We start from the raw sequence: 27,809 nt of genomic DNA, 5'->3' as shown, positions 1-27,809 counted from the left end.
CCTCTGATACAGATTTAGGGGTACATGCACCCTCTGATACAGATTTAGGGGTACAGGCACCTTCTGATACAGATTTAGGGGTACAGGCGCCCTCTGATACGGATTGAGGGATACAGGCGCCTTCTGATACAGATTGAGGGATACAGGTGCCCTTTAATACAGATTTAGGGGTACAGGCGCCTTCTGATACAGATTTAGGGGTACATGCACCCTCTGATACAGATTTAGGGGTACAGGCGCCCTCTGATACAGATTTAGGGGTACAGGCGCCTTCTGATACAGATTGAGGGATACAGGTGCTCTTTAATACAGATTTAGGGGTACAGGCGCCCTCTGATACATATTTAGGGGGTACAGGCACGCTCTGATACAGATTTAGTGGTACAGGTGCCCTCTGATACATATTTAGGGGTACAGGCACCCTCTGACACAGATTTAGAGGTACAGGCAACCTCTGATACAGATTTAGGGGTACAGGCGCCCTCTGATACATATTTAGGGGGTACAGGCATGCTCTGATACAGATTTAGTGGTACAGGTGCCCTCTGATACATATTTAGGGGTACAGGTGCCCTTTAATACAGATTTAGGGGTACAGGCACCTTCTGATACAGATTTAGGGGTACAGGCGCCCTCTGATACAGGTTGAGGGGTACAGGCGCCCTCTGATACTGATTTCGGGGTACAGGCGCCCTCTGATACTGATTTCGGGGTACAGGCACCACCTGGTACCGATTTCGGGGTACAGGCACCCTCTGATACCGATTTCGGGGTACAGGCACCCTCTGGTACCGATTTCGGGGTACAGGCTCCCTCTGATACCGATTTTGGGGTACAGGCTCCCTCTGATACCGATTTCGGGGTACAGGCTCCCTCTGATACAGATTTCGGGGTACAGGCGCCCTCTGATACCGATTTTGGGGTACAGGCTCCCTCTGATACCGATTTCGGGGTACAGGCTCCCTCTGATACCGATTTTGGGGTACAGGCTCCCTCTGATACCGATTTCGGGGTACAGGCTCCCTCTGATACAGATTTCGGGGTACAGGCGCCCTCTGATACAGATTTCGGGGTACATGCGCCCTTTGATACCGATTTCGGGGTACAGGCGCCCTCTGATACCGAATTCGGGGTACAGGCACCCTCTGGTACCGATTTCGGGGTACAGGCTCCCTCTGATACAGATTTCGGGGTACAGGCTCCCTCTGATACCGATTTCGGGGTACAGGCTCCCTCTGATACAGATTTCGGGGTACAGGCGCCCTCTGATACAGATTTCGGGGTACAGGCTCCCTCTGATACCGATTTCGGGGTACAGGCTCCCTCTGATACCGATTTCGGGGTACAGGCTCCCTCTGATACCGATTTCGGGGTACAGGCTCCCTCTGATACCGATTTCGGGGTACAGGCTCCCTCTGATACCGATTTCAGGGTATAGGCGCCCTCTGATGCAGGTTGAGGGGTACAGGCTCCCTCTGATACAGATTTCGGGGTACAGGCTCCCTCTGATACAGATTTCGGGGTACAGGTGCCCTCTGATACAGATTTCGGGGTACAGGCTCCCTCTGATACAGATTTCGGGGTACAGGTGCCCTCTGATACACACGCTCACGCCGTCACATTTGTGCGCATGCGTTAACACATACACGTTTGCACAAGTTCATGTATATTTTCACGTTCACGCACAGGTTCAAGCATGCATTCACAATCGCCGGCACGCGCATTCGCGCACACTTGCACACTTGCACATTCATGCGCACGTTCTAGTCCATGCTCACATACACATGTTCACGTACACATTCATGCCCTGGACAGGTTCACGTGTACACATTCACACACTCACATTCACTCACACTCAGGCACACATTCATTCTTCCTCTCCTCCTCTCCCTCTCTCTCTCTTTCCCCCACGATCTCTGGATAATGATCTGGAGCGGGAACACTTGCTGGTTGTTTGGCCCCTTACCCCAGGGGAGCTGTTGCCGAGCAGCTCTGGCTCCCTGTTCCTGTATAAGTCCATGCTGACTGTGAGAGGAAAGGATTGATAATGGCGAGTAAATATGAAGTGGATAAGGCCTGCCAGTCGATTGGACAGAATCTTCGAGTTGTTTGCCGGACTGTATAATGTAATTCAGCAGGGCATACACAGGGTGAGCCAGAAAGCAGCATTCAGCTCCCAGTGTAAAAGGCTTCAACAGATGGAATCAGTCAAGTAAGGCTTTGTTTGGCTTGGCACAGACTCTGCCTCACTTTCTTTCATCTCTCGGCAGCCTGTGCTGTCCCGGCACTGCAAGCTACATTCTGGGACTCTTGGATCAAACAATAGAGCGGCCAGGCCAACACAAACAGCTAATCGGAATAAGAGGGGTTTGAGCAGGGCCACCAATCCAGGCCATTCGTTTCCTGGAATAATGGAGCATTCATACCAGGTCACAAGTCAGTGAGACACTGTCCATCAAACTGCATCCAACCAACTGCAGAGCATGTTCTCCACATAATGGGCTGGATCCGTCAGTTCCTCTGTGGGAAACTCCATACTTACGCACTCTGCCCCCCTTGTCATCCTAGGCTTTGGATGAGACAACTAATAGGCCCTATTTAAATGTGAGAAAGCCTCTTGTACAAAAGATGAGATAAATGAGCAGTGTTTTACACTGACTGAGCAGAATGCATGTGACTGTCTGTTTTCCCTTTGCTCATTGTACAATGAATTGTCCTGTCCCACTCTCTCTGAAGATTGTCCTCTCTCTCTCTCTCTCTCTCTCTGTGAAGATTGTCCTCTCTCTCTCTCTGGGGATTGTCCTGTCCCACTCTTTCTCTCTCTCTGGGGATTGTCCTGTCCCTCTCTCTCTCTCTCTCTGGGGATTGTCCTGTCCCTCTCTCTCTCTCTCTTTGGGGATTGTCCTGTCCCACTCTCTCTCTCTCTCTCTCTCTCTCTCTGTGGGGATTGTCCTGTCTCTCTCTCTCTCTGGGGATTGTCCTGTCCCTCTCTCTCTCTCTCTCTGGGGATTGTCCTGTCCCTCTCTCTCTCTCTCTGGGGATTGTCCTGTCCCTCTCTCTCTCTCTCTTTGGGGATTGTCCTGTCCCACTCTCTCTCTCTCTCTCTCTCTCTCTCTCTGTGGGGATTGTCCTGTCTCTCTCTCTCTCTCTGGGGATTGTCCTGTCCCTCTCTCTCTCTGGGGATTGTCCTGTCCCTCTCTCTCTCTCTCTCTGGGGATTGTCCTGTCCCTCTCTCTCTCTCTCTCTGGGGATTGTCCTGTCCCACTCTCTCTCTCTCTTTGGGGATTGTCCTGTCCCACTCTCTCTCTCGCTCTCTCTCTGGGGATTGTCCTGTCCCTCTCTCTCTCTCTCTGGGGATTGTCCTGTCTCTCTCTCTCTCTGGGGATTGTCCTGTCCCACTCTCTCTCTCTCTGTGGGGATTGTCCTGTCTCTCTCTCTCTCTGTGGGGATTGTCCTGTCTCTCTCTCTGGGGATTGTCCTGTCTCTCTCTCTCTCTGGGGATTGTCCTGTCCCACTCTCTCTCTCTCTGTGGGGATTGTCCTGTCTCTCTCTCTCTCTCTCTGTGGGGATTGTCCTGTCTCTCTCTCTCTGGGGATTGTCCTGTCTCTCTCTCTCTCTCTGGGGATTGTCCTGTCCCACTCTCTCTCTCTCTGTGGGGATTGTCCTGTCTCTCTCTCTCTCTCTCTCTCTGGGGATTGTCCTGTCCCACTCTCTCTCTCTCTTTGGGGATTGTCCTGTCCCACTCTCTCTCTCGCTCTCTCTCTGGGGATTGTCCTGTCCCTCTCTCTCTCTCTCTGGGGATTGTCCTGTCTCTCTCTCTCTCTCTGGGGATTGTCCTGTCCCACTCTCTCTCTCTCTCTGTGGGGATTGTCCTGTCTCTCTCTCTGGGGATTGTCCTGTCCCTCTCTCGCTCTCTCTCTGGGGATTGTCCTGTCCCACTCTCTCTCTTCCTGGGGATTGTCCTGTCCCTCTCTCTCTCTCTCTCTGGGGATTGTCCTGTCTCTCTCTCTCTCTGGGGATTGTCCTGTCCCACTCACTCTCTCTCTCTGGGGATTGTCCTGTCTCTCTCTCTGGGGATTGTCCTGTCCCTCTCTCGCTCTCTCTCTGGGGATTGTCCTGTCCCTCTCTCGCTCTCTCTCTGGGGATTGTCCTGTCCCACTCTCTCTCTTCCTGGGGATTGTCCTGTCACACACACACACACACACGCACACTCGCTCCGTGGGGATTGTCCTCTCTCTCTCTCTCACTCTCTGGGGATTGTCCTGTCCCTCTCTCTCTCTCTCTCTCTCTCTCTCTGGGGATTGTCCTGTCTCTCTCTCTCTCTCTCTCTCTCTGTCTGTCTGTGGAGAATGTCCTGTCCCACTATTTGTTTGTAGGGATCGACTTGTCTCACTCTGACTTTGAAGATTACTGTAAACCAGCGGGATCTTAAAGGGGGCTTAAAAGGGTCACCTGCATTGGGCAGGGCTTTCAGGTGAGCTGTATTTATCCCCTTCACTGGGAACAGAGGAAGCTCTTGTGCACAACAACATCATTAAAGGACACCACAACACTTTGTCAGGTCGATGTGGTTAATATTTGAGTCATGTGGGGGCTGGGGACTGTGCCCGGGGCGGGGGGGCCATGGTACTGTGCGTCTGTGCCGGGGGTCCCGTGGGTCTGCTTGTGGCCAGTAACGAGATCTCAATCATGCTGCAGGAAGAAAGAGTGTCACCGAGGACACTCATTTAAAACCTCCCATCAGGTGGTCAGAGAACAGCAGAATGAGAGAGAGAGCAGATAGGGGAAAAGACAGAAAATGCCGGTCACACCAAACCAGCTGGGGGCAGTCAAGGCCTTCAGTAAAAGCAAATGTTGCACCGTTCTCTTTCTAAGCTTCATGATCGCTTCATGATTGCTTCTCGCTGCCTTCCCCTCCCGCTGATACATTATTGAGGGCATTCCTGTGCTGGGGACAGATCCACAGGCATTGACTCAGCTCCTGTCGAACTGTCCCGCCAGTGAGAGTCAGTGTCCGTGGAACTGTCCCCCGGTGAGAGTCAGTGTCCGTGGAACTGTCCCCCGGTGAGAGTCAGTGTCTGTGGAACTGTCCCCCGGTGAGAGTCAGTGTCTGTGGAACTGTCCCCCGGTGAGAGTCAGTGTCTGTGGAACTGTCCCCCGGTGAGAGTCAGTGTCCGTGGAACTGTCCCCCAGTGAGAGTCAGTGTCGGTGGAACTGTCCCCCAGTGAGAGACAGTGTCCGTGGAACTGTCCCCCAGTGAGAGTCAGTGTCGGTGGAACTGTCCCCCAGTGAGAGTCAGTGTCCGTGGAACTGTCCCCCAGTGAGAGTCAGTGTCCGTGGAACTGTCCCCCAGTGAGAGTCAGTGCCTGTGGAACTGTCCCCCGGTGAGAGTCAGTGTCCGTGGAACTGTCCCCCGGTGAGAGTCAGTGGCCGTGGAACTGTCCCCCGGTGAGAGTCAGTGTCCGTGGAACTGTCCCCCGGTGAGAGTCAGTGTCCGTGGAACTGTCCCCCGGTGAGAGTCAGTGTCCGTGGAACTGCCCCCCGGTGAGAGTCAGTGTCCGTGGACCTGCCCCCCGGTGAGAGTCAGTGTCCGTGGAACTGTCCCCCGGTGAGAGTCAGTGTCCGTGGAACTGTCCCCCGGTGAGAGTCAGTGTCCGTGGACCTGCCCCCCGGTGAGAGTCAGTGTCCGTGGAACTGTCCCCCGGTGAGAGTCAGTGTCCGTGGAACTGTCCCCCGGTGAGAGTCAGTGTCCGTGGACCTGTCCCCCGGTGAGAGTCAGTGCCCGTGGACCTGTCCCCGGTGAGAGTCAGTGCCCGTGGACCTGCCCCCCGGTGGGAGTCAGTGCCCGTGGACCTGCCCCCCGGTGAGAGTCAGTGTCGGTGGACCTGCCCCCCGGTGGGAGTCAGCGCCCGTGGACCTGCCCCCCGGTGGGAGTCAGCGCCCGTGGACCTGCCCCCCGGTGGGAGTCAGCGCCCGTGGACCTGCCCCCCGGTGGGAGTCAGCGCCCGTGGACCTGCCCCCCGGTGGGAGTCAGCGCCCGTGGACCTGCCCCCCGGTGGGAGTCAGCGCCCGTGGACCTGCCCCCCGGTGGGAGTCAGCGCCCGTGGACCTGCCCCCCGGTGGGAGTCAGCGCCCGTGGACCTGCCCCCCGGTGGGAGTCAGCGCCCGTGGACCTGCCCCCCGGTGGGAGTCAGCGCCCGTGGACCTGCCCCCCGGTGGGAGTCAGCGCCCGTGGACCTGCCCCCCGGTGGGAGTCAGCGCCCGTGGACCTGCCCCCCGGTGGGAGTCAGCGCCCGTGGACCTGCCCCCCGGTGGGAGTCAGCGCCCGTGGACCTGCCCCCCGGTGGGAGTCAGCGCCCGTGGACCTGCCCCCCGGTGGGAGTCAGCGCCCGTGGACCTGCCCCCCGGTGGGAGTCAGCGCCCGTGGACCTGCCCCCCGGTGGGAGTCAGCGCCCGTGGACCTGCCCCCCGGTGGGAGTCAGCGCCCGTGGACCTGCCCCCCGGTGGGAGTCAGCGCCCGTGGACCTGCCCCCCGGTGGGAGTCAGCGCCCGTGGACCTGCCCCCCCGGTGGGAGTCAGCGCCCGTGGACCTGCCCCCCCGGTGGGAGTCAGCGCCCGTGGACCTGCCCCCCCGGTGGGAGTCAGCGCCCGTGGACCTGCCCCCCCGGTGGGAGTCAGCGCCCGTGGACCTGCCCCCCGGTGGGAGTCAGCGCCCGTGGACCTGCCCCCCGGTGGGAGTCAGCGCCCGTGGACCTGCCCCCCGGTGGGAGTCAGCGCCCGTGGACCTGCCCCCCGGTGGGAGTCAGCGCCCGTGGACCTGCCCCCCGGTGGGAGTCAGCGCCCGTGGACCTGCCCCCCGGTGGGAGTCAGCGCCCGTGGACCTGCCCCCCGGTGGGAGTCAGCGCCCGTGGACCTGCCCCCCGGTGGGAGTCAGCGCCCGTGGACCTGCCCCCCGGTGGGAGTCAGCGCCCGTGGACCTGCCGAAATATAGAAAATAGGAGCAGGAGTAGGGAATTCGGCCTTTCGAGCCTGCTCCGCCATTCAGTATGATCATGGCTGATCCTCTATCTCAATACCATATTCCTGCTCTCTCCCCATACCTCTTGATGCCTTTTGTGCTTAGAATTCTATCCAGCTCCTTCTTAAGGATATTCCGTGACTTGGCTCCACAGCCTTCTGTGGTAGAAAATTCCACAGGTTCACCACCCTCTGAGTGAAGAAATTTCTCCTCATCTCAGTCCTAAATGTCCTACCCCGTATCCTGAGACTGTGACCCCTCGTTCTGCACCCTCCAGCCAGGGGAAACATCCTCCCTGCATCCAGTCTGTCTAGCCCTGTCAGAATTTTATACGTTTCAATGAGATCCCCTCTCATTCTTCTAAACTCGAGTGAATACAGGCCGAGTCGACCCAATCTCTCCTCATACGACAGTCCTGCCATCCCATGAATCAGTCTGGTGAACCTTCGCTGCACTCCCTCTATGGCAAGTATATCCTTTCTTAGATAAGGAGACCAGAACTGCACACAATACTCCAGGTGTGGTCTCACCAAGGCCCTGTATAACTCAATAAGACATCCTTGCTCCTGTACTGAAATCCTCTTGCAATGAAGGCCAACATACCATTTGTCTTCCTAACTGCTTGCTTTACCTGCCTGTTTGCTTTCAGTGACTGGTGTACAAGGACATCCAGGTCCCTTTGTACATCAACATTTCCCAATCTATCACCGTTTAAATAATACTCTGCCTTTCTGTTTTTCCTTCTGAAGTGGATAACTTCACATTTATCCACATTATACTGCATCTGCCATGCATTTGCCCACTCACTCAACTTGTCCAAATCACCTTGAAGCCTCTTTGCATCCTCCTCATAACTCACGATCCCACCTAGTTTTGTGTCGTCAGCAAACTTGGAAATATTACATTTGATTCCCTCGTCCAAATCATTGATATATATTGTGAATAGCTAGGGCCCAAGAACTGATCCCTGCGGTACCCCACTAGTCACTGCCTGCCACCCTGAAAAAGAACCATTTATTCCTACTTTCTCTTTCCTGTCTGTTAACCAATTTTCAATCTATGCCAGTATATTCCCCCCAATCCCATGTGCTTTAATTTTGCACACTAACCTCTTATGTGGGACTTTATCAAAGGCCTTCTGAAAATCCAAATAAACCACATCCACTGGTTCTCCCTTATCTATTCTAGTAGTTACATGCTCAAAAAACTCCAGTAGGTTTGTCAAACATGATATCCCTTTCATGAATCCATGTTGACTTTGTCTAATCCCGTTGGTATTTTCTAAGTGTCCTGTTATCACATCCTTTATAATAGACGCCAGAATTTTCCCTACTACTGATGTTAGGCTAATCGGTCTGTAGTTCCCTGTTTTCACTGTCCCTTCTTTTTTAAATAGTTGGGTTACATTTGCCACCCTCCAATCTGCAGAAACTGCTCCATAATCTATAGAATTTTGGAAGATGACAACTAATGCATCCACTATTTCCATGGCTACCTCTTTTAGTACTCTGGGATGCAAATTATGAGGCCCTGGGGATTTATCAGCTTTCAATCCCCTTAATTTCTCCAGCACTTTTTTTACCAATACTAATTTCCTTTAATTCCTTCTCCTCACGAGTCCCTTGGTTCCCTAGTATTTCTGGGAAGTTATTTGTGTCCTCTTCCGTGAAGACAGAACCAAAGTATTTGTTTAATTGCTCTTCCATTTCCTTGTTCCCCATTATAAATTCTCCTGTTTCTGACTGTAAGGGACCACATTTGTCTTCAATAATCTTTTTCTTTTCATATGCTTGTAGAAGCTTTTACAGTCCACTTTTATGTTCCTTGCAAGTTTACTCTCATTCTCTATTTTTCCCCCTCTTAATCAATCTCTTGGTCTTTTTTTGCTGAATTCTAAACTGCTCCCAATCCTCAGGCTTGCTACTTTTTCTGGCAACTTTATATGACTCCTCTTTGGATCTAATACTATCCTTAATTTCTTTTGTTAGCCATGGTTGGGCCGTTTCTCCTTTTGTGTTTTTGCGCCAGAAAGGAATGTATAATTGTTGCAATTCATGCATTCGTTCCTTAAATGTTAGCCATTGCCTATCCACCGTCATGCCTTTTAATGAAGCTTCCCAATCTATCATAGGCAACTCACTCCTCATACCTTCATAGTTTCCTTTGTTTAGATTTAGGACCCTAGTTTCGGATTGGACTACTTCACTTTCCAACTTAATGAAGAATTCTATCATGTTATGGTCACTCTTCCCTAAAGGACCCCACGCAACAAGATTATTAATTAACCCCTTCTCATTGCACAATACCCAATCGAGGATAGCCTGTTCCCTAGTTGGCTCCTCAACGTACTGGTCTAAAAAAAATCTCGTACACACTCCAGGAATTCATCCTCCACAGTATTATTGCTAATTTGGTTTGGCCAGGTAGATTAATGTCACCCATGATTACTGTAGTACCCTTGTTACATGCATCTCTAATTCCCTGTTTGATCCCATTCCCTACATTACCACTACTGTTTGGAGGCCAAGAGACAACTCCCACCAGTGTTTTCTACCTCTTGGTGTTTCTTAACTCCACCAGACTGATTCTACATCTTGATTTTCTGAACCAATATCCTTTATCACTATTGCTCTGATTTCATTGTTGACTAACAACCCCACTGTACCCCGTGAGGGTCAGTCTATGTGGAATTGTAGCTCAGTGAGAGTCAGTGCCTGTGGAACTGTCCCCCAGTGAGAGTCAGTGCCTGTGGAACTGTCCCCCAGTGAGAGTCAGTGCCTGTGGAACTGTCCCCCAGTGAGAGTCAGTGCCTGTGGAACTGTCCCCCAGTGAGAGTCACTGTCTGTGGAACTGTCCCCCAGTGAGAGTCAGTGCCTGTGGAACTGTCCCCCAGTGAGAGTCAGTGCCTGTGGAACTGTCCCCCAGTGAGAGTCAGTGCCTGTGGAACTGTCCCCCAGTGAGAGTCAGTGCCTGTGGAACTGTCCCCCAGTGAGAGTCAGTGTCTGTGGAACTGTCCCCCAGTGAGAGTCAGTGCCTGTGGAACTGTCCCCCAGTGAGAGTCAGTGCCTGTGGAACTGTCCCCCAGTGAGAGTCAGTGCCTGTGGAACTGTCCCCCAGTGAGAGTCAGTGCCTGTGGAACTGTCCCCCAGTGAGAGTCAGTGTCTGTGGAACTGTCCCCCAGTGAGAGTCAGTGCCTGTGGAACTGTCCCCCAGTGAGAGTCAGTGCCTGTGGAACTGTCCCCCAGTGAGAGTCAGTGCCTGTGGAACTGTCCCCCAGTGAGAGTCAGTGCCTGTGGAACTGTCCCCCAGTGAGAGTCAGTGCCTGTGGAACTGTCCCCCAGTGAGAGTCAGTGCCTGTGGAACTGTCCCCCAGTGAGAGTCAGTGCCTGTGGAACTGTCCCCCAGTGAGAGTCAGTGCCTGTGGAACTGTCCCCCAGTGAGAGTCAGTGCCTGTGGAACTGTCCCCCAGTGAGAGTCAGTGCCTGTGGAACTGTCCCCCAGTGAGAGTCAGTGCCTGTGGAACTGTCCCCCAGTGAGAGTCAGTGCCTGTGGAACTGTCCCCCAGTGAGAGTCAGTGCCTGTGGAACTGTCCCCCAGTGAGAGTCAGTGCCTGTGGAACTGTCCCCCAGTGAGAGTCAGTGCCTGTGGAACTGTCCCCCAGTGAGATTCTGTGCCTGTTGAACTGTACCCCGGTGAGAGTCATAGAAACATAGAAAATAGGAGCAAGAGTAGGCCATTCGGCCCTTCGGGCCATTCAAAATGATCATGGCTGATCGTCGAACTCAGTACCCTGTTCCCGCTTTTTCCCCATATCCCTTGATCCCTTTAGCATTAAGAAATATATCTATCTCCTTCTTGAATACATCCAATGACTTGGCCTCCACTGCCTTCTGTGGTAGAGAATTCCACAGGTTCACCACCCTCTGAGTGAAGAAATTTCTCCTCATCTCGGTTCTAAATGGCATACCCCGTATCCTGAGACTGTGACCCCTGGTTCTGGACTCTTCAGCCATCGGGAACATCCTCCCTGCATCTATTCTGTCTAGTCCTGTTAGAATTTTATATGTTTCGATGAGATCACCTCTCATTCTTCTAAACTCGAGTGAATACAGGCCGAGTCGACCCAGTCTCTTCTAATACGTCAGTCCTGCCATCCCAGGAATCAGTCTGGTGAACCTTCGTTGCACTCCCTCCATGGCAAGGACATCCTTCCTCAGATAAGGAGACCAGAACTGCACACAATACTCCAGATGTGGTCTGACCAAGGCCCTGTACAACTGCAGTAAGACATCCCTGTTCCTGTACTCAAATCCTCTTGCAATGAAGGCCAACATACCATTCGCCTTCCTAACTGCTTGCTGCACCTGAATGCTCGCTTTCAGCGACTGGTGTACAAGGACACCCAGGTCTCGTTGCACCTCCCCTTTTCCCAATCTATCACCATTCAGATAATGTGCCTTTCTGTTTTTACAACCAAAGTGGATAACCTCACATTTATCCGCGTTATACTGCATCTGCCATGTTCTTGCCCACTCACCCAACTTGTCTAAATCACATTGGAGCCTCTTTGCATCCTCCTCACAGCTCACATTCCACCCCAGCTTTGTGTTGTCTGCAAACTTGGAAATGTTACATTCAGTTCCCTCATTCAAATCATTGATATATATTGTGAATAGCTGGGGCCCAAGCACTGATCCCTGTGGTACCCCACTAGTCACTGCCTGCCACCCGGAAAAAGACCCGTTTATTCCTACTCTCTGTTTCCTGCCTGTCAACCAATTCTCAATCCATGCTAGTATATTACCCCAATCCCATGTGCTTTAATTTTGCACACTAACCTCTTGTGGGGGACCTTATTAAAAGCCTTCTGAAAATGCAAAAACACCACATCCACTGGTTCCCCCCTATCTATTCTACTCGTCAAAAAACTCCAGTAGATTTGTTAAACATGATTTCCCTTTCATAAACCCATGCTGACTTTGTCCAATCCTGTTAATGCCCTCCAAGTGTTCTGTTATCACATCTTTGAAAATAGACTCTAGCATTTTCCCCACTACTGATGTTAGGCTAACTGGTCTGTAATTCCCTGTTTTTTCTCTCCCTCCTTTTTTAAATAGTGGGGTTACATTTGCCGCCCTCCAATCTGTAGGAACTGTTCCAGAGTCTATAGAATTTTGGAAGATGATCACCAGTGCATCCACTATTTCCAGGGCCACTTCCTTTAGTACTCTGGGATGCAGATTATCAGGCCCTGGGGATTTGTCAGCCTTTAGCCCCATTAATTTCCCCAGCACTTTTTTTTTTACTAATACTGATTTCCTTCAGTTCCTCCCTCTCACTAGACCCTTGGTTCCCTAACATTTCTGGGAGGTTATTTGTATCCTCCTTTGTGAAGACAGAACCAAAGTATGTGTTTAATTGCTCTGCCATTTCTTTGTTCCCCATTATAATTCCCCCCATTTCTGACTGTAAGGGACCGACATTTGTCTTCACTAATCTTTTTCTCTTGACATATTTATAGAAGCGTTTACAGTCAGTTTTTATGTTCCCTGCTAGTTTACTCTCATACTCTATTTTTCCCCTCTGAATCAATCTCTTTGTCCTCCTTTGCTGAATTCTAAACTGCTCCCAATCCTCAGGCTTGCCGCTTTTTCTGGCAATTTTATATGTCTCCTCTTTGGATCTAATACTATCCCTAATTTCTTTTGTAAGCCACTGTTGAGCCAGCTTTCCTGTTTTATTTTGCAGAATGAATAATTGTTGTAATTCCTGCACACATTCTTCAAATATTATCCATTGTCTATCCACCGTCATCCCTTTTAGTAAAGTTCCCCAATCTATCCTAGCCAACTCGCACCTCATACTTTCGTAATTTCCTTTATTTAGATTCAGGATCCTAGTTTCGGATTCAACGACTTCATTCTCCATCTTAATGAGGAATTCTGTCATGTTATGGTCGCTCTTCCCTAAGGGACCCCGCACAACAAGATTGTTAATTAATCCTTTCTCATTGCACAATACCCAGGATCGCCTGTTCTCTAGTTGGTTCCTCAAAATATTTGTCTAGATAACTATCACGTACACACTCCAGGAATTCCTCCCCCACAATATTATTGCTAATTTGGTTTGACCAATCTATATGTAGATTAAAGTCACCCATGATGAGAATTGTGCTCTTCTTGCATGCGTCTATAATTTCATGTTTAATGCCCTTCCCTACATTTCCTCAATTGTTTTGGAGCCGACAGACAACCCCCACCAACGTTTTCTGCCCTGGTGTTTCTTAGCTCCACCCATACAGATTCCACATCGTGATTTTCCAAGCCAATATCCTTCCTCACGATGGCATTGATTTCCTCCTTTATTACCAACGCTACCCCAACTCGTCCCCTTTTTGCCTGTCCTTCCTAAATATTGATTACCCCTAGATGTTCAGCGGTGTTCCGTGTACCCCTGTGCCTGTGGAACTGTCCCCCAGTGAGAGTCAGTGTCTGTGGAACTGTCCCCCAGTGAGAGTCAGTATCTGTGGAACTGTCCCCCAGTGAGAGTCAGTGTCTGTGGAACTGTCCCCCAGTGAGAGTCAGTACCTGTGGAACTGTCCCCCAGTGAGAGTCAGTGTCTGTGGAACTGTCCCCCAGTGAGAGTCAGTGCCTGTGGAACTGTCCCTCAGTGAGAGTCAGTGTCTGTGGAACTGTCCCCCAGTGAGAGTCAGTGCCTGTGGAACTGTCCCCCAGTGAGAGTCAGTGTCTGTGGAACTGTCCCCCAGTGAGAGTCAGTGCCTGTGGAACTGTCCCCCAGTGAGAGTCAGTGCCTGTGCAACTGTCCCCCAGTGAGAGTCAGTGCCTGTGGAACTGTCCCCCAGTGAGAGTCAGTGCCTGTGGAACTGTCCCCCAGTGAGAGTCAGTGCCTGTGGAACTGTATCCTAGTGAGAGTCAGTGTCTGTGGAACTGTCCCCCAGTGAGAGTCAGTGCCTGTGGAACTGTCCCCCAGTGAGAGTCAGTGTCTGTGGGACTGTCCCCCAGTGAGAGTCAGTGCCTGTGGAACTGTCCCCCAGTGAGAGTCAGTGCCTGTGGAACTGTCCCCCAGTGAGAGTCAGTGCCTGTGGAACTGTCCCCCAGTGAGAGTCAGTGCCTGTGGAACTGTCCCCCAGTGAGAGTCAGTGCCTGTGGAACTGTCCCCCAGTGAGAGTCAGTGCTTGTGGAACTGTCCCCCAGTGAGAGTCAGTGCCTGTGGAACTGTCCCCCAGTGAGAGTCAGTGCCTGTGGAACTGTCCCCCAGTGAGAGTCAGTGCCTGTGGAACTGTCCCCCAGTGAGAGTCAGTGTCTGTGGAACTGTCCCCCAGTGAGAGTCAGTGTCTGTGGAACTGTCCCCCAGTGAGGGACAGTGCCTGTGGAACTGTCCCCCAGTGAGAGTCAGTGCCTGTGGAACTGTCCCCCAGTGAGAGTCAGTGTCTGTGGAACTGTCCCCCAGTGAGAGTCAGTGTCTGTGGAACTGTCCCCCAGTGAGAGTCAGTGCCCGGGGAACTGTCCCCCAATGAAGTATCAATGCTTTTTTAAGGGGAGGGTAGGAGAATAATTGGAGAAATTAAAAAAAAATCTTACTTGCATTCACATAACCGATGATCTTGATGAGAAGTGCTGACATTTATTTGGTGGTTTTAAGCAAGAGAATGTCCCGAAGTGCATTGCTGGAGAGAAGGGAAAACAGATTGCTGAATAGGGAGAAAGGACGGGAGTCTGTGTGATGGTGGAGAGCTGCAACTGGAAAGATGCAATTGGGACTTGGAGCGGAGGGGGAGTTTCGAAAAGGCGATCCTGTGATTCGGCAGAGGTTTTTGCAGCAAAGGGGTGAGGCCTCGGGAGGTGATGTCGCTGGGGGTGAGGCCTCGGGAGGTGATGTCGCAGGGGGTGAGGCCTCGGGAGGTGATGTCGCTGGGGGTGAGGCCTCGGGAGGTGATGTCGCAGGGGGTGAGGCCTCGGGAGGTGATGTCGCAGGGGGTGAGGCCTCGGGAGGTGATGTCGCTGGGGGTGAGGCCTCGGGAGGTGATGTCGCAGGGGGTGAGGCCTCGGGAGGTGATGTCGCTGGGGGTGAGGCCTCGGGAGGTGATGTCGCAGGGGGTGAGGCCTCGGGAGGTGATGTCGCAGGGGGTGAGGCCTCGGGAGGTGATGTCGCAGGGGGTGAGGCCTCGGGAGGTGATGTCGCAGGGGGTGAGGCCTCGGGAGGTGATGTCGCTGGGGGTGAGGCCTCGGGAGGTGATGTCGCAGGGGGTGAGGCCTCGGGAGGTGATGTCGCTGGGGGTGAGGCCTCGGGAGGTGATGTCGCTGGGGGTGAGGCCTCGGGAGGTGATGTCGCTGGGGGTGAGGCCTCGGGAGGTGATGTCGCAGGGGGTGAGGCCTCGGGAGGTGATGTCGCAGGGGGTGAGGCCTCGGGCCGTATCAGAGGTTGGGGGGGCTGAGAATATAGATGGATTGAAAGAGGACAACATGGATTTTTTTTTAAAAGACTTGCATTTCTACAGCGTATTTCATGGCCTCAGGCCGTCCCAAAGCGCTTCACAGCCAATGAAGTACTGTTGGAATGTAGGGAAATGCTACAGCCAGTTTGTGCATAGCCATCTTCAGCCAGAAGTGCCGAGTGGATGATCCATCTCAGCCTCCTCCCGATATCCCCACCATCACGGAAGCCAGTCTTCAGCCAATTCGATTCACTCCACGTGATATCAAGAAATGGCTGAATGCACTGGATACAGCAAAGGCTATGGGCCCCGACAACATCCCAGCTGTAGTGCTGAAGACTTGTGCTCCAGAACTAGCTGCGCCTCCAGCCAAGCTGTTCCAGTACAGCTACAACACTGGCATCTACCCGACAATGTGGAAAATTGCCCAGGTATGTCCTGTCCACAAAAAGCAGGACAAATCCAATCCGGCCAATTACCGCCCCATCAGTCTACTCTCAATCTTCAGCAAAGTGATGGAAGGTGTCGTCGACAGTGCTATCAAGCGGCAGTTACTCACCAATAACCTGCTCACCGATCCTCAGTTTGGGCTCTGCCAGGACCATTTGGCTCCAGACTTCATTACAGCCTTGGTCCAAACATGGACAAAAGAGCTGAATTCCAGAGGTGAGGTGAGAGTGACTGCCCTTGACATCAAGGCAGCATTTGACCGAGTGTGGCACTAAGGAGCCCTAGTAAAATTGAAGTCAATGGGATTCAGGGGGAAAACTCTCCAGTGGCTGGAGTCATACCAAGCACAAAGAAAGATGGTAGTGGTTGTTGGTGGCCAATCATCTCAGCCCCAGGACATTGCTGCAGGAGTTCCTCAGGGCAGTGTCCCAGGCCCAACCATCTTCAGCTGCGTCATCAATGACCTTCCCTCCATCGTAAGGTCAGAAATGGGGATTGTGCAATCATCAGCGAACGTGTTCAGTTCCATTCGCAACTCCTCAAATAATGAAGCAGTCCGAGCCCACGTGCAGCAAGACGTGGACAACATCCAGGCTTGGGCTCATGAGTGGCAAGTAACATTCGCACCAGACAAGTGCCAGGCAATGACCATCTCCAACAAGAGAGAGTCTAACCACCTCCCCTTAGCATTCAATGGCATTACCATCACCAAATCCCCCACCATCAACATCCTGGGGGTCACCATTGACCAGAAACTTAACTGGACCAGCCATATAAATACTGTGGCTACAAGAGCAGGTCAGAGGCTGGGTGTTCTGCGGCGAATGACTCATCTCCTGACTCCCCAAAGCCTTTCCACCATCTACAAGGCACAAGTCAGGAGTGTGATGGAATACCCTCCACTTGCCTGGATGAGTGCAGCTCCAACAACACTCATGAAGCTCGACACCATCCAGGACAAAGCAGCCCGCTTGATTGGCACCCCATCCACCACCCTAAACATTCACTCCCTTCACCACCGGCGCACGGTGGCTGCAGTGTGTACCATCCACAGGATGCACTGCAGCAACTCGTCAAGGCTTCTTTGACAGCACCTCCCAAACCCGTGACCTCTACCACCTAGAAGGACACGAGCAGCAGGCACATGGGAACAACACCACCTGCACGTTCCCCTCCAAGTCACACACCATCCGACTTGGAAATATATCGCCGTTCCTTCATCGTTGCTGGGTCAAAATCCTGGAACTCCCTTCCTAACAGCACTGTGGGAGAACCTTCACCACACGGACTGCAGCGGTTCAAGAAGGCGGCTCACCACCACCTTCTCAAGGGCAATTAGGGATGGGCAATAAATGCTGGCCTTGCCAGCGATGCCCACATCCCATGTACGAATATAAAAAAAATCCCACAAACATCCGAGAGATAAATGACCAGATAATCTGTTTTATTGACGTTGGTTGAGGGATAAATTTTGGCCAGGACACTGCGGAGAACTCCCCTGCTCCTCTTCGAACATTGCCGTAGGGCAGTGAGGGCAGATGGGCCCTCTGTTTAGCGTCTCATCCAAACAACAGCACCTCTGACAGTGCTGTACTCCCTCAGTACTACATTGGGACTGTCAATGCATTCCCCCACTTTTTTCCAGAGCCCTGTAAATTTTTCCCCTTCCGGTATTGATTCAATTCACTTTTGACTTATGATTGAATCTGCTCCCACCACCCTTTCAGGCAGCGCATTCCAGATTGACTGGCTGCATTAAAAATAAAAAATTCTCCTCATCTCCCCTCTGGTTCTTATCTATTCTTATCAAAACCCTTCATAATCTTGGACATCTCCACTTTACCTTCTCTGCTCTAAAGAGAACAATCCCAGTTTCTCCAGTCTCTCCATGTAACTGAAGTCCCTCATCCCTGGAACCATTCTCGTAAATCTCCTCCACACCCTCTCTAAGGCCTTGACATCCTTCCTAAAGTGTGGTGCCCAGAATTGAACACAATACTCCAGCTGAGGCCTAACCAGTGTATTATAAAGGTTTAGCATAACTTCCTTGCTTTTGTATTCTATGCCTCTATTTATAAAGCCCAGGATCTCATTTGCTTTTTTAACAGCCTTCTCAACTTGTCCTGCCACCTTCAATGATTTGTGCCCATATACCCCCAGATCTCTCTGTTCCTGCACCCACTTTAGAATTGTACCATTTAGTTTATATTGAAAATCCAACCACATTATTTCCACTGAATCGTTCTGGACAATCAAATTAATTATCTCCATAGAACCATAGAAAAGATACAGCACAGAAGGGGGCCATTCGGCCCATCGTGTCCGCGCCGGCTCGAAGAACAACCAGGTGCCCATTCTAATCCCACCTTCCAGCGCCCGGTCCGTCGCCCTGCAGCTTACAGCACTTTAGGTGCAGGTCCAGCTACTTTTTAAAAGAGTTGAGTCCCTGCCTCTACCACCAATTCGGGCAGCAAATTCCATACACCCACCACCCTCTGGGTAAAAAAGTTTTTCCTCTAATCCTTCCGCCAATCAGCTTAAATCTATGTCCTCTAGTTCTTGAACTCTCCGCTAGGGGAAACAGGTACTTCCTGTCTACTCTATCCGGGCCCCTCATAATTTTGTACACCTCAATCAAGCCACTCCTCAGCCTCCTCTGCTCCAAGGAAAACAACCCCAGCCTATCCAATCTCTCCTCGGAGCTGCAATTTTCAAGCCCTGGCAACATTCTTGTAAATCTTCTCTGCATTCTCTCCAGAGCAATTACGTCCTTCCTGTAATGTGGTGACCAGAACTGCGCACAATACTCCAGCTGTGGCCTTACCAGCGTTTTATACAGTTCCATCATTACATCCCTGCTTTTGTATTCTTTTCCTCGGCTAATAATGGAGAGCATTCCGTATGCCTTTTTCACAACCTTATCTACCTGTACTGCCTCCTTCAGGGACCTGTGCACATGCACTCCAAGGTCTCTAACTTCCTCTACCCCTCTCAATATATTCCTGTTTACTGCGTATTCCCTTTTACTGTTTGCCCTCCCTAAGTGCATTACCTCACACTTCTCCGGGTTGAACTCCATTTGCCACTTTTCCGCCCACTCCACCAACCCATCTTGGAGTCTACAGCTATCCTCGTCACTATCAAGTACATGGCCAATTTTTGTGTTGTCTGCAAATTTGCCAATCATGCCCCCTACATTCAAGTCCAAATCATTAATATATACCACAAACAGCAAGGGACCCAACACTGAGCCCTGTGGCACACCACTGGAAACAGATTTCCATTTGCAAAGACATCCATCGACTTTTACCCTTTGTTTCCTGTTACTGAGCCTATTTTGGATCCAATTCGCCACATTTCCCTGTATCCCATGGGCTTTTACCTTTCAGACCAGTCTGCCATGTGGGACCTTGTCAAATGCCTTACTAAAATCCATGTAGACAACATCCACTGCACTACCCTCATCAATCCTCCTTGTCACTTCCTCAAAGAATTTAATCAGATTTGTAAGGCATGACCTTCCCTGAACAAATCTATGCTGACTATCCCTGATTAAACCATGCCTTTCCAAGTGACAGTTTATCCTATCTCTCAGTATTGATTCTAATAGTTTGCCCACCACCGAGGTAAGACTGACCGGCCTATAATTGTTCGGCCTTTCCCTCGTCCCCTTTTTAAACAATGGTACAACGTTTGCAGTCTTCCAGTCCTCCGGTACCTCCCCTGTATCTAGTGAGGATTGGAAAATGATCCTCAGAGCATCCGCTATTTCCTCCCTGGCTTCCTTCAATAGCCCAGGAAACAATCCATCCGGCCCTGATGACTTATCAACTTTCAAGGATTGCAGTCCCTCTAGTACTTCCTCTCTCGTAATGTTTACCTTATCCAATATTTCACACCTCTCCTCTTTAACTACTACGTCTGGATCATCCCTTTCCTTTGTGAATACGGAGACAAAATATTCATTTAAAACCCTACCCACATCCTCTGCTTCTACACACAAGTTACCCTTATCATCTCTGATAGGTCCCATCTTTTCCTTAGCTGTCCTCTTGTTCTTAATGTACTGATAAAACATCTTTGGGTTTTCTTTAATCTTACTAGCTAATATTTTTTCATGCCCTCTCTTTGCTTTCCTTATTTCCTTTTTTATGTCATCCCTGTACTTTCTATACTCCTCTAGGCTTTCTGCAGTACTTAGTTTTCTGTGACAGTCATAAGCTTTCTTTTTCTGCTTAATCTTGCCCCGTATACTTCTAGACAACCAGGGGGCTCTAAATTTGGCAGTGCCACCCTTTTTCTTTGAGGGGACGTGTCTGCATTGTACCCGTAGAATTTCACTTTTTAGTGCCTCCCACTGGCTTGCCACTGATTTCTCCTCAAGTAGTTGTGTCCAGTCCACTTCTGCCAAATCACCTCTTAGTTCTGTAAAATTTGCCTTTCCCCAATTTAAAACGTTTACTCCTGATTTAACTCTGTCCTTTTCCATAATAATGCTAAAACTAACTGAATTGTGGTCACTATCCCCAATATGGTCACCCACTGTCACTTCACCCACTTGCCCATCTTCATTCCCCAGGACTAAATGTAGAATTGCATCCCCTCTTGTTGGGCTTGTCACGTACCGGCTATAAAAGTTCTCCTGGACACCGATCAAGAATTTTGCGCCCTCTGTGCCCCTCACACTGTTCGAATCCCAGTTGATGTCAGGGTAGTTGAAGTCCCCGACTATTATTGCCCTCTTATTTTTGCACTCAGAAATTTGCCTACACATTTGTTCTTCTATCTCCCTTTCACTATTCGGGGGTCTATAGTACACTCCTAGTAGTGTGACTGCCCCTTTTTTATTTCTTAGCTCCACCCATATGGCCTCGATTGATGATCCATTTAGCATATCATCCCTTCTCACAACTGTAATTGATTCTTTAACCGATAATGCTACCGCCCCCCCTCCTTTTTTATCACCCACGCCTGAAAACTCGATATCCAGGGATATTGAGCTGCCAATTATCCCCCTCTTTAAGCCAGGTTTCTGTTATAACAATGATATCATGCTGCCATGTGTCTATCTGTGCCCTTAGCTCATCTGCTTTGTTTGTAATACTCCTTGCACTGAAGTATATCCCCTTTAACCCCATCATATTCCTGTGCTGAACACTATTTAACCTTTGCTTCTTTTGCCTTTCTGAGCCACTAACTACGTCACTAACTGCTTTTCTATTTCCCGTTTCCTGGTCTGAATTTGTCCTATCTGTACCTGCCCTTTGGTTCCCATCCCCCTGCCATACTAGTTTAAACCCCCCCCCCCAACAGAACTAGCAAATCTCCTGAAAGAATTCCAGTGGATTAGTGAGATGATGAAACACAATGTCTAAGAAAAAGTTTTGGTGTCCCGTGCATCGACCCGTGATGCTGTGAATCACTGCGATGAAGCACAGTTAACCCATTGCACACTGTCGTTGTGATCACTCCCGTTCGCCCACCCCCTCCCACTCCTTTCCCAACTGTTGCAGTATTTAAACACTTTGGACATCTTCAGCTGGCTGATTCCATTCTTAAACTGGACACTTGAGTTCTGAAAGTTGATGATTTTACTCAGGAGCTGTTGCGAGCTGTTGTGCTGAAAGGTTCGTGCTCACTGCTGCGACTTACAAAGGAGATTAGGATCAGAGAGCACAAATGTGCAAAAACAGGAAATTGGAAAAATTTGCGCTCTAAATAGAAAACAGGTTTGCGGAGATTGTATCTCTGAAGCTGCAAGTGTTCACAGCTGTGGGATACATGAGGCCTTGTTCAGTCAGGAGTGCCTCAGCTTTTCTGGTTACAGGTCAGCTGGACAGAGATTCTGGAATGTACGGTATCACATAATATACCCGTACAAAGAGAGGGAAGGTTGCTCTATTTTGATGCCTGGAGGCGGGCTAGTTTCGAGCTTGGTGTTATTCACAGTGCAGGGCTGTTTTAAAGGGATACCTGTATCTGGGACCCTGTCCTATGCTGATTGAAGGCCTGTTTGTTGGGTTTATTGGTGAGAGTGGTATTGGAGAATCCTCCCATAGGGGGCTGGTGGTCTCACACAATGAGACCATCGTGAAGGACGCTGAATGAATCCATTGGAGTTGGCTTTATCGGGGGGGGGGGGCGGGGGGAGGGGGAGGGAGGGCGATGCTAATCCAAGCACTGAGGAAACCCAAAAATAAAAGCAGAGCAATTTTCCTGCGAGCATTAGCCTTACTTTCTCCTCCACGCTGTGATCTTACCTTTGAACGTCTTTTCTGTCACATGGTGAGAGGTGTTGAATCTGATTCATCATTCAGGGTTACAACAAATAAAGACCATATTCTCTCCTGGGTTCGAATATTTCTGTTCTCTCGGCAAGGAAGGTTTCAATATTGGGAATTTTCCCACTAGGAATTGAGTGAACAGCCCAAATAATGACTCTGTCTGGTCAGGGGCAATATTCAGGTGTGAGGGGGGTACACTGGGCAGGGGCAGTGTGGAGGTGTGAGGGGGTACACTGGGCAGGGGCAGTGTCGAAGTGTGAGGCGGGTACACTGGGCAGGGGCAGTGTGGAGGAGCGAGTGGGGTACACGGGGCAGGGGCAGTGTGGAGGTGTGAGGGGGGTACACTGGGCAGGGGCAGTGTGGAGGTGTGAGGGGGGTACACTGGGCAGTGTGGAGGTGTGAGGGGGGTACACTGGGCAGGGGCAGTGTGGAGGTGTGAGGGGTACACGGGGCAGTGTGGAGGTGTGAGGGGGGTACACTGGGCAGTGTGGAGGTGTGAGGGGGGTACACTGGGCAGGGGCAGTGTGGAGGTGTGAGGGGTACACGGGGCAGTGTGGAGGTGTGAGGGGGGTACACTGGGCAGGGGCAGTGTGGAGGTGTGAGGGGGGTACACTGGGCAGGGGCAGTGTGGAGGTGTGAGGGGGGTACACTGGGCAGGGGCAGTGTGGAGGTGTGAGGGGGGTACACGGGGCAGGGGCAGTGTGGAGGTGTGAGGGGGGTACACGGGGCAGGGGCAGTGTGGAGGTGTGAGGGGGTACACTGGGCAGTGTGGAGGTGTGAGGGGGTACACTGGGCAGTGTGGAGGTGTGAGGGGGGTACACGGGGCAGGGGCAGTGTGGAGGTGTGAGGGGGGTACACGGGGCAGTGTGGAGGTGTGAGGGGGGTACACGGGGCAGGGGCAGTGTGGAGGTGTGAGGGGGGTACACGGGGCAGTGTGGAGGTGTGAGGGGGGTACACGGGGCAGGGGCAGTGTGGAGGTGTGAGGGGGGTACACGGGGCAGGGGCAGTGTGGAGGTGTGAGGGGGGTACACGGGGCAGGGGCAGTGTGGAGGTGTGAGGGGGGTACACGGGGCAGGGGCGGTGTGAGGGGGTACACTGGGCAGGGGCAGTGTGGAGGTGTGAGGGGGGTACACGGGGCAGGGGCAGTGTGGAGGTGTGAGGGGGGTACACGGGGCAGCTACGGGTTTGCCTTCAACTTCCATCACACCCAAAAACAGCCACAGACTATGACCATAGTACCTGACATCACAACTTCAACCTGCCTGCACCACCTCCGCCTGTACCCGCCCTCCCTGCTGCCTGTACCCCCCCTCCCTGCTGCCTGTACCCCCCCTCCCTGCTGCCTGTACCCCCCCTCCCTGCTGCCTGTACCCTCCTCTCCCTGCTGCCTGTACCCTCCTCTCCCCGCTGCCGGTACCCTTCCCTCTCCCCGCTGCCGGTACCCTTCCCTCTCCCCGCTGCCGGTACCCTTCCCTCTCCCCGCTGCCGGTACCCTTCCCTCTCCCCGCTGCCGGTACCCTTCCCTCTCCCCGCTGCCGGTACCCTTCCCTCTCCCCGCTGCCGGTACCCTTCCCTCTCCCCGCTGCCGGTACCCCGCGGTAACAGACCTGTACCCACGAGTACCGTATCCCAGTGTTATACAGTGACAAACCTGTACCCCAGTGTTATTCAGTGAGGCCAGCTCTGATTGTCTCTGTACAGCTGTGGAGGTGCTAATACCTCTCCCACGTGGCTATTCTTCATGTGTGCACCTTGACATTAAGTGCTGGCAGGCTAAGCTTGGCTATACTTATCTGATGGCCATATACTTTCAGCAGGGCCACTAGATTGTGAGCTGGAGGGGTACAGATATTAATGGACTTGTCAGGTGGGCAGAAAAGTGGCAAATGGAATTCAATCTGGAGAAGTGTGAGGTAATACATTTGGGGAGGGCAAACAAGGCAAGGGAATACACAATAAATGGGAGGATACTGAGAGGTGTGGAGGAAGTGAGGGACCTTGGAGTGCATGTCCACAGATCCCCGAAGGTAGCAGGACAGGTAGATAAGGTGGTTAAAAGGCATACGGGATACTTTCCTTTATTAGCCGAGGCATAGAATGTAAGAGCAGGGAGGTTATGCTGGAACTATACAAAACACTAGTTAGGCCACAGTTTGAGTGCAGTGTACAGTTCTGGTTTCCACATTACAGGAAGGATGTAATTGCACCAGAGAGGGTACAGAGGAGATTTACGAGGATGTTGCCAGGACTGGAGAATTTTAGCTATGAGAAAAGATTGGATAGGCTGGGGTTGTTCTCTTTGGAACAAAGGAGGTTGAGGGGAGATTTAATTGAGGGTTATAAAATTATGACTGGACTGGATGGAGTGGATAGGGAGGACTGATTTCCCTTAGCAGAGGGGTCAGTGACCAGGGGGCATAGATTTAAAGTAATTGGTAGAAGGATTAGAGGGGAGCTGAGGAGAAATGTTTTCACCCAGAGGGTGATGGGGGTCTGGAACTCACTGCCTGAAAGGGTGGTGGAGGCAGAAACCCTCAACTCATTTAAAAAGTACCTGGATGTGCACCTGAAGTGCTGTAACCCACAGGGCTACGGACCAAGTGCTGGAAAGTGGGATTAGGCTGGATAGCTCTTTTTCAGTTGGCGTGCACACGATGGGCCAAATGGCCTCTTTCTGTGCCATAAATTCCGATGATTCCATGACCCTGGATAATTATCCCCTTCCTTACCCATAGAGCATTTTTTACCTTCTTACTGCAGCCTTGGGTGAGATCGGCTGACTCAGGGCAGAAGGAGCATAGGTACAGGAGGCAGCCATTCAGCCCCTCAAGCCTGTTCCGCCATTCATTTAGATCATGGCTGATCTGTATCTTACCTCCATTTACCCGCCTTGGTTCTGTAACCTTTAACCCCTTTGCCAAACAAAAGTCTATCAATCTCAGTTTTTAAATTTTCAATTGACCCCCAGCCCCAACAGCTTTTTGGGGGAGAGAGTTCCAGATTCCCACTCCCCTTTGTGTGAAGTGATTCCTGACATCACCCCTGAACGGCCTGGCTCTAATTTTAATGTTCTGCCCCCTTGTTCTGGGCACTCCCACCAGAGGAAATCGTTTCTCTCTATCGATCCTATCAAATCCTTTAATCATCTTAAACACCTCAATTAGATCACCCCTTAATCTTCTAAACTCGAGGGAACACGAGTCTAGTCGATGCAACCTGTCCTCGTAATTAACCCTTTTAGCCCCGGTATCATTCTGGTGAATCACCCCCTCCAAGGCCAATATATCCTTCCTGAGGTGCCCAAAAACTGAACTCAGTACTCTGGTGATTGAACCTGGCATCACCCTAGTCTCTGGCTCAGTTACATCCTGCCTCTGGCCAACTACGTGAGGGCATGGTAGGGTAGTGGTTATGTTACTGGACTGGTAATGCAGAGAACGTGAGTTTAAATCCCACCAGGGCAGTTTGAGAATTTGAATTCAGTTTAAAAATTCTGGAAATGAAAAGCTGTTTTTGGTAAAAGGGAATTAAGCTTTGACCATTGAGGTGCTATCGCTAATGGTAGCACTGTCGCCTCTTACCAACTGAGTCAGGAGGTCATGGGTTCAAGTCCCACTCCAGAGACTTGAGCACAAAATCCAGGCTTATGTTCCAGTGTAATACTAAGGGAGTGCTGCATTGTCGGAGGGTCAGTACTGAGGGAGTGCTGCACTGTCGGAGGGTCAGTACTGAGGGAGTGCTGCACTGTCGGAGGGTCAGTACTGAGGGAGCGCTGCACTGTCGGAGGGTCAGTACTGAGGGAGCGCTGCACTGTCGGAGGGTCAGTACTGAGGGAGCGCTGCACTGTCGGAGGGTCAGTACTGAGGGAGCGCTGCACTGTCGGAGGGTCAGTACTGAGGGAGCGCTGCACTGTCGGAGGGTCAGTACTGAGGGAGCGCTGCACTGTCGGAGGGTCAGTACTGAGGGAGCGCTGCACTGTCGGAGGGTCAGTACTGAGGGAGCGCTGCACTGTCGGAGGGTCAGTACTGAGGGAGCGCTGCACTGTCGGAGGGGCAGTACTGAGGGAGCGCAGCACTGTCGGAGGGGCAATACTGAGGGAGTGCTGCATTGTTGGATGCGCCGTCTTATGGATGAGACGTTAAACCGAGGCCCCGTCTGCCCTCTCAGGTGGACGTAAAAGAGCCCAAGGCTCTATTTGAAGAAGAGCATGTGAATTCTCCCCGGTGTCCTGGGGCCAATATTTATCCCTCAGCCAACGTCACTAAAACAGATTATCTGGTGATTATCCAATTGCTGTTGTGGAATCTTGCTGTGCACAAATTGGCTTCTGCATTTCCTACATTAGTAGAAACTACCCAGACCTTACCCGGTCTGGGACTGCAGTCCCCACACCAATGTGGTTGACTCTTAACTGCCCTCTGAAGTGGCCTAGCAAGACACTCGGTTGAAGACTTGCATTTCTATAGCTCAGTTCACAACCTCAGGACGCCCCAAAGTGCTTTACAGCCAATGAAGGACTTTTGAAGTGTAGTCACTCTTGTAATGTAATTTAGTTTCATGTTGTAATAACAGTTGTAAGACCGAGGGATAGGCAGTGAATCCGATGCACACATTCCCAGAATTAATTTTTCAAAAACTCTCTAGGGAGGAGGGCTGGTGTTTGGAATGAAGCTCAGATTAATCTGAGTCATTGGCATGAACTTTTCCTTCTCCGTGAGCTGCCACACACTGCTCATAGCTGAGGGACAACGTGCTTCGAAGGTTTTGCTGCGGCTGTTTGAGTCAGCTGGGATGGGTGGCCGCCCCTCTCTGTGGGGAGATTCCCAGACTCGCTGGCTGCCCCTCTCTGTGGGGAGATTCCCAGACTCGCTGGCTGCCCCTCTCTGTGGGGAGATTCCCAGACTCGCTGGCTGCCCCTCTCAGTGGGGAGATTCCTAGACTCGCTGGCTGCCCCTCTCTGTGGGGAGATTCCCAGACTCGCTGGCTGCCCCTCTCTGGGGAGATTCCCAGACTCGCTGGCTGCCCCTCTCTGTGGGGAGATTCCCAGACTCGCTGGCTGCCCCTCTCAGTGGGGAGATTCCCAGACTCGCTGGCTGCCCCTCTCTGTGGGGAGATTCCCAGACTCACTCGCTGCCCCTTTCTGTGGGGAGATTCCCAGACTCGCTGGCTGCCCCTTTCTGTGGGGAGATTCCCAGACTCGCTGGCTGCCCCTCTCAGTGGGGAGATTCCCAACTCACTCGCTGCCCCTCTCTGTGTGGAGATTCCCAGACTCGCTTGCTGCTTTCCATTGACAGTTCAAATCCTCATATTAGGAGTTGCTGGTAAACATAGGAACATAGGAACAGGAGAAGGCCATTCAGCCCCTCGTGCCTGCTCCGCCATTTGATAAGATCATGGCTGATCTGTGATCTAACTCCATATACCTGCCTTTGGCCCATATCCCTTAATACCTTTGGTTGCCAAAAAGCTATCTATCTCAGATTTAAATTTAGCAATTGAGCTAGTATCAATTGCCGTTTGCGGAAGAGAGTTCCAAACTTCTACCACCCTTTGTGTGTAGAAATGTTTTCTAATCTCACTCCTGAAAGGTCTGGCTCTAATT

At 51.5% G+C, this 27,809-nt stretch overlaps 1 protein-coding gene across 4 annotated transcripts in view; it reads left to right on the top strand.

Moving 5' to 3' along the window:
• Window positions 1–27,809, top strand: part of exd3 (exonuclease 3'-5' domain containing 3) — a 459,468-nt gene that overhangs the window by 74,486 nt on the left and 357,173 nt on the right. The gene's annotated exons all lie outside the window — the stretch shown is intronic.

The sequence above is a fragment of the Heptranchias perlo genome, unplaced genomic scaffold (assembly GCF_035084215.1).
Source record: "Heptranchias perlo isolate sHepPer1 unplaced genomic scaffold, sHepPer1.hap1 HAP1_SCAFFOLD_140, whole genome shotgun sequence".
Lineage (NCBI taxonomy): Eukaryota > Metazoa > Chordata > Chondrichthyes > Hexanchiformes > Hexanchidae > Heptranchias > Heptranchias perlo.
The sequence above is the reverse complement of the archived record's forward strand: the minus strand, read 5'-3'. Positions and strand labels throughout refer to the sequence as shown.